Here is a 6,000-nt window from a genome sequence, read left to right on the forward strand (position 1 = left end):
GAAACTCTTGAGTAAATGATGGCATTTTGATTATTCCTTCAAGACTAGTATGAATGCAGCCGTTTATGCATAATGCATGCATGCAACCATCCTGATTTCCAGAGTGGACATCATCTATGCTTCTGTTTTCTTTTCTAGTTGTTTTTTAAATCCGTGTTCATACACCTTATGGTTTTCTTTCCCCCCCAATTTGACTGTTGCATGTCCGTAACCCCTCCGATCCGCTGTGAAACGCTTTTTCCGCAGGCATTAACCCCGCAGATTAGAAGAGACGGACTCGTTCTTTTGTGTTTCTTTCTTAACGTTTTACTCGCTTCAGATTGTAATGGTCTGATTAATGCTTGCATGTCATGTTTAACCCTCTGTTTGCCAGGTTGTTTTTCTTTTTACCCATCTCTCCATCTGTTCTTCAGCCCTTTTGTTTGCAGATGGCCGCAGTGGTTTTTAGTCTCATGCTGCATAAATGCATCTCAGCAGCGGGATGCGTTTACGATGAGACAGTCGCATTCACCTCATCCTGTCTTCTGTCTGGCTCTCTCAGTGGCAGTGTGTTTCTGTTCGGTTCTTGGCAGACGGTGCCTCTCTCTCATCTTGCTGTCCTCTCGTCTTGCGCTCTTTCGCTCCGCGGCAGATCCCACAGGCCTCCTGAAAGCCACTGACACTCGGGCTGTGTCTGCTTTGAAATTGCGTGTCCGGTCACAACGTAAGAAAGATGCTCCGGATCGGTCGCGTCCCGCTCTCCTCTCTGCACCGCCACTGGATCCCTCTCTGCAACCCTCGTTTAACTGGAATCAGTGCAGTTTTAATTGGTTTAATAGGTTCAGACCACTTCAAGTGGGTATGGAGTTTAAAATGCAGCATTTGTTTCTGCTTTTGAAATCGTCTTAAATATCTGTGTATTGTTTAACATGTAAAACAGGATTAATGACGCTAGGGTTTTGCAGGGACCTTTTTGGGCAATTTAAAATTGTGGAAATTTTCTTAAGTTGAAAAAATATTTTATATATATATATTTTTTTATTTAATATTTGAATATTTTCAAATATATGTAATAAAAATATTATATGCATTTAATAAAATGGTAATTACAATGTAAAAAGTATGTCATATAATTTTAGTAAAATTATAATTTATATAATTATAATGCCAAATAAAATAATGTTATGTTATCATGATAGTAATAATATATTATAATATTATGAAAAATATAATAGATTTATTATTAAAAAAATTATTAATTGAGAAGATTTTTTTCTTCTTCTATTATTAATGTTATCACTTTAAGACGCATTCTACTGTACAGCAGTAATATATTTCTTATTTCTCCGAGTTCAACCAAGCTCTTATTTTGACGTGTTGTCGTGAAGAGCTGTGAGTTTCTGTGTATCTGATGCTAGTTTAATGCTGCAGAAGTGAACTAATGCGTTCAGTTTCCACTGCGACTCTGCTTTTACTCTGAATGAATGAAAACCAGCTTTACATCTTGAACGTCTTTGCATGCTGCTTTTCCCGACAGATCCTGACAAGGAAGCTCTCCGTCGACGTGGCCTTATCTTCCCGTTCTTGTTCCAGAGTCCACACACACACTCACTCTCTCACTCACACACACAATAATGATCCTTAAAAACAGGCTTTATTTTCTTCAGGTAAATATATATATGTTTTTTTGTCCTTTCTTTTATTTTCAGGGAGGTGAAATATCTGAATGTGTTTTTGTTGAATTTTTTTTTTTTAAGGAAAATTAAGCCTGTGTTAAAGGACATTAAGATTTTTTATTCTGACTTTTTATGACCAACACATTTGCCTCAATGTCATTATTATAATGCAAAAAAAACAAAAACGTAAATTATTCATCAAATTTATTTTTTGTGTCCTTTATGCTGATTTAAATATAAATCATGGTATTACAGTATTTTTACTGTATTATATTTTTAAAAATATATAAGGATATGAGAATAAAAACATTTAGAAATAAAACACTTGGACACATTAAGGTAATAAAAAAAGAATGCAAAAGTCATAATGATCCTAAAAGTAGGGGGTTTTTTTTCTTCGGTTAAAATATTTTATTTTATGTTTTATTTATTTGATTACATTTTTGAGGTGAAATATCTGATTGTGTTTTTGTGGGATTGACGCTAATATCTGCCATCATTCACCAAAGCACCAGAGCTTGTGTTGTTCATCGTGGATTTCTGAAGTATTGGAAAACGCTGGATAATAGTTTCTTTTTGTGTGCGTCTCATTTACGAGCAGCTCGTTTTATATCGCAGAGGAAAGCTCTCGGAAACGTTTCTTTATGCAGATGTGTGACTGAGTCTGAGCATTTCAGCCGTGTATTACCACGTTTCTGAGGCCAGCTATCAATATGCTTCGGATTTGACTTAAGCTGGACTTTAATTTGGTTTCTTTAGAGCAGATTTTGCTCACACGATACAATATCGGACTAGTACGTAGTTAACAGATACTCTGATTAATTAGCGATTCATTGCTAAAGTTGTGCATTTGATCAACTCAAAAAGTGTTGATTCACCAATTTGCCGCCAATATTTCTACACAAAGTAGAGAAAAATAGATCGCAAGGGTCTTTACAAGACGACCCCGACTTTTACTTCTTTTTATAAAGTTCTGTTAAATGTTTGTGTTTACTTGTTTTTGTTATTATCTGTGTTGATTTTAAATGTTAGATGAATGGCGAAAACTAGTGCTGAAGTACGCCAGGAACAAATTGTGTTTCATATTTCTATTGCAATTTTATTATCGGGAGATCTTGGAAATAATTTGCCATTTAGAGATGCCAAATTTGAAGCCCGTTTCCGCCACTGAATAAAAAATAAAACAACGGTAGTTGGGACTTTTTATCTCACAGTTCTGACTTTTTTCACACAGTTGTGAGTTATAAAGTCAGAATTGCGAGATACAAAGTCAATTGCGAGAAAAAAGTCAGAATTGCGAGATCAAAAGTCGCAGTTACCCGTTTTATTTTTTATTCAGTGGTGGAAACGGGCTTCCATACTAAGGTGAATAATCACTGTGCCCAAATTTCGCATAACGCACATTAGTGGTTTCGTTCTTGATGTTTTCGGTCCAAATTGAAAGGAAACACAGTTCCCGAGTTTATCTCTAGAGATCGTTTTCTTTTCTTCCTTAGTACTAACATCGTCTTTTACAACTAAAAGATGATTATATGAATTATTCTCGTTTATGTATTGCGAAAATGTAAACTCTTAAAGGAGCGAGAGAGTGGCCTTCCTCATTCTCCGGCGGCGGGGAGTGATCCTGTACTAGTGCCTGCATCGTTTTGTTCAGTTTTATCCTGGAGTCAGTCAGGTTTTTATTCAGACGTCACGTCTTGTGGCTTCGACTTGAGAATATTTTATAAATTCACATGAGGAGGGACGTGAGGATTCCAGATGTATGTTAAGCGAATTCCTGTTCCTCTGAGCAAATAAAGTACTTTCTTTGTAAACATGGATCTGTTTGTGTCAATTCTGTTCGTCCAGCTTTAGCTCCGGTCAAATCTTGACTGATTTTAATCAAGTAAACGCAGTGGTGGACGAAGTACACACATCAAGTACTTGAGTAAAAGTACAGATCCGTATAATAAAATATTACTCCAGTAAAAGTACTCCGTTTTCAATTCTACTCAAGTGAAAGTACTTGTTTTTTTATGTACTTATGTAAAAAGTACTGATAGATTAATGTTTATTTTGCAGTTTTATATAGGCTACTTATATCATTTAATTTTATATGAGCATATATAGTTTTATAATCCTACTGCTCAAAATACCTGGGATTTTCTCAAAATAACCAATAAGGAAATAATGAATATAATAAGGAAAATATAATTAGATTTTCATAATGATTTTTTCTTCTCAAACCTTGTCTGGTGTAAAAGCACCCCTGGCCAAATGCCCCCAGCATGCATCACTTCCCACTTTGATAATTACTGTAGTTACCATGTTCTGAACATCATCCTTTCTTTTCCCTCAGATGTGATCTATCTAGGTGGTTGAATAAAAAATATTTGGACTTTATTTTTTTTTAATTACCTCAATTTAGCACCAGCAAGCTCGTTAGCTAGACGGCATCAGCTAACATTGACTTATTTTCAGCATGGTTATGAATAAACATTTATATTTGTCTACTCGGCTAGTTGATCCAGATACATAGTAACTTAGGCTATGTGTGCTGACAACCAATATAAAAAAAGAGGTCACATAGGGCTAAATGCATAGCAATTTAGTAAAACTGCTAACATTACAGCAGCGGGGAAGATAAACATGCATGAGTTATTTTATTTAATCTGTGTTATTTTAATGTTTTTTGACCTAAAACATAGAGACTCTGATGTTGATGTGTCTGCATTCAAGCATTTCCGTGGGCTTAAACAGATCACCCTTTACAGCAGATTTAGTTCACAAACAACTGACAGCTTTGACCTAAATATGATTTTCAGTTATAATATTTAATCCTAAAATTCGACATTAGTAACTTATTTTAGCAGCATCAGACGCGCGCGCGGTTGTTACTTGTGAGTTCAGTTCACTGGAGACTCGCTCTAAACGGTTCGTGTGAATCAGTGAGTTGTCGACTCGAGAACAGCTGCAATCGGTTCATTCCAATTCGTCAATTAATCGTTTGGTGCGATTTGCAAACCGATTTAACAGGTTCATTGAAAAGAACCAGTTCATTCATGAATCCGACACCTCCTCTGCGTCAGAGCACAGTGATATATTATAAGCAGTAACGATATGTTTTATGAAATGTAGTGAAGTAAAAAGTACGATCTTATGCTTTGGAATGTAGTGAAGTAAAAGTAAAAGTTACTCAAAATAAAACTACTAACACCTAAAAAACTTTCATTTTGATTTCATGGGGACTTTAATGGCGACATGCATTTACACAAAAACAGATTCAGTATTCCTCAGAAACTGACAATCAAAACTTCAATCCTAAATAGCCTGTGTTAAATAACAGAAACATCCCATTTTATTAACTTTACTGCTGACCTTCAATGATCCAGTTCAGCCATACGAATAAGCAAAAATGACTTTACATAAACATAACATTTGCAGTGTTGCACTTTCTTCTCCTGCGTCCTGTGCTTAATGCAATCCAGAGAAAAAGTAACACGAAATTAATGCATTACCTTGCATAAAAAGTAACTAAGTAAAGCAATTATGTACTTTTTAGGGAGAATGTGTAAATGCATTTTAACTAAGTAAAGCAATTATGTACTTTTTAGGGAGAATGTGATATTGTAATGCATTACTGTTAAGAGTAATGCATTTGTTCACACATGTTCACGCTCACATCGCCTCCTGCTGGACATAAAGCTACGTTTCTTCTTCCCGTTTCACAAATTGTTCGTTTTTAAATTAATACTTAGTATGCATGCGCATCTTCTTTGTGACGTGTTAAATTAAACCTTTAAGAAACAAAATAAAAAGACGACTTTTCCCTTTTACGCAAATTATTTCAACGTACTTTTAATTGAAAGACTTTTAATTTGTAACAGCCCCTCGGTAAGGAACTTCCGCCGCGCGTGTTGACGCTGCTTCCTGTGCGTTTTCTCCGGCCGCTCTGCTCTTCACACGCGTCTGATCATGTTGGGCAAAATAATCGGACAGAAATACTTGTCTATCGCGAAATCCTGGTAAGAACATGGTAAAGCTCCGTACAGCAGGAGGACTCTGCTCTTTTATTAATATGATGTGTTGGTTTTTATTAATAGCGTTGTCCTTGTGGCGACCTGACTAGCATGCTAAAGCTAACGAGCTCAGGTCACGAGAAAACACACTAAACTTTACTGGCGTGCTCTTTCCACGCTTTCTTTTGCTTTATAGAGTATATATTATTTATTTGATAGTGTAGTGTGTGTTTATGTGGCAGCTATTTGTGTTTTCTTATCAATGCTCTGGTTTGTTATTGTTTATAGTAACATTAATAATAGAACCTTAACCTCTAACTGCATTAATTGCTGTTTGATTTCATAGT

The sequence above is a fragment of the Sinocyclocheilus grahami genome, unplaced genomic scaffold (genome assembly GCF_001515645.1).
Source record: "Sinocyclocheilus grahami isolate Dianchi unplaced genomic scaffold, SAMN03320097.WGS_v1.1 scaffold456.1, whole genome shotgun sequence".
Classification (NCBI taxonomy): domain Eukaryota; kingdom Metazoa; phylum Chordata; class Actinopteri; order Cypriniformes; family Cyprinidae; genus Sinocyclocheilus; species Sinocyclocheilus grahami.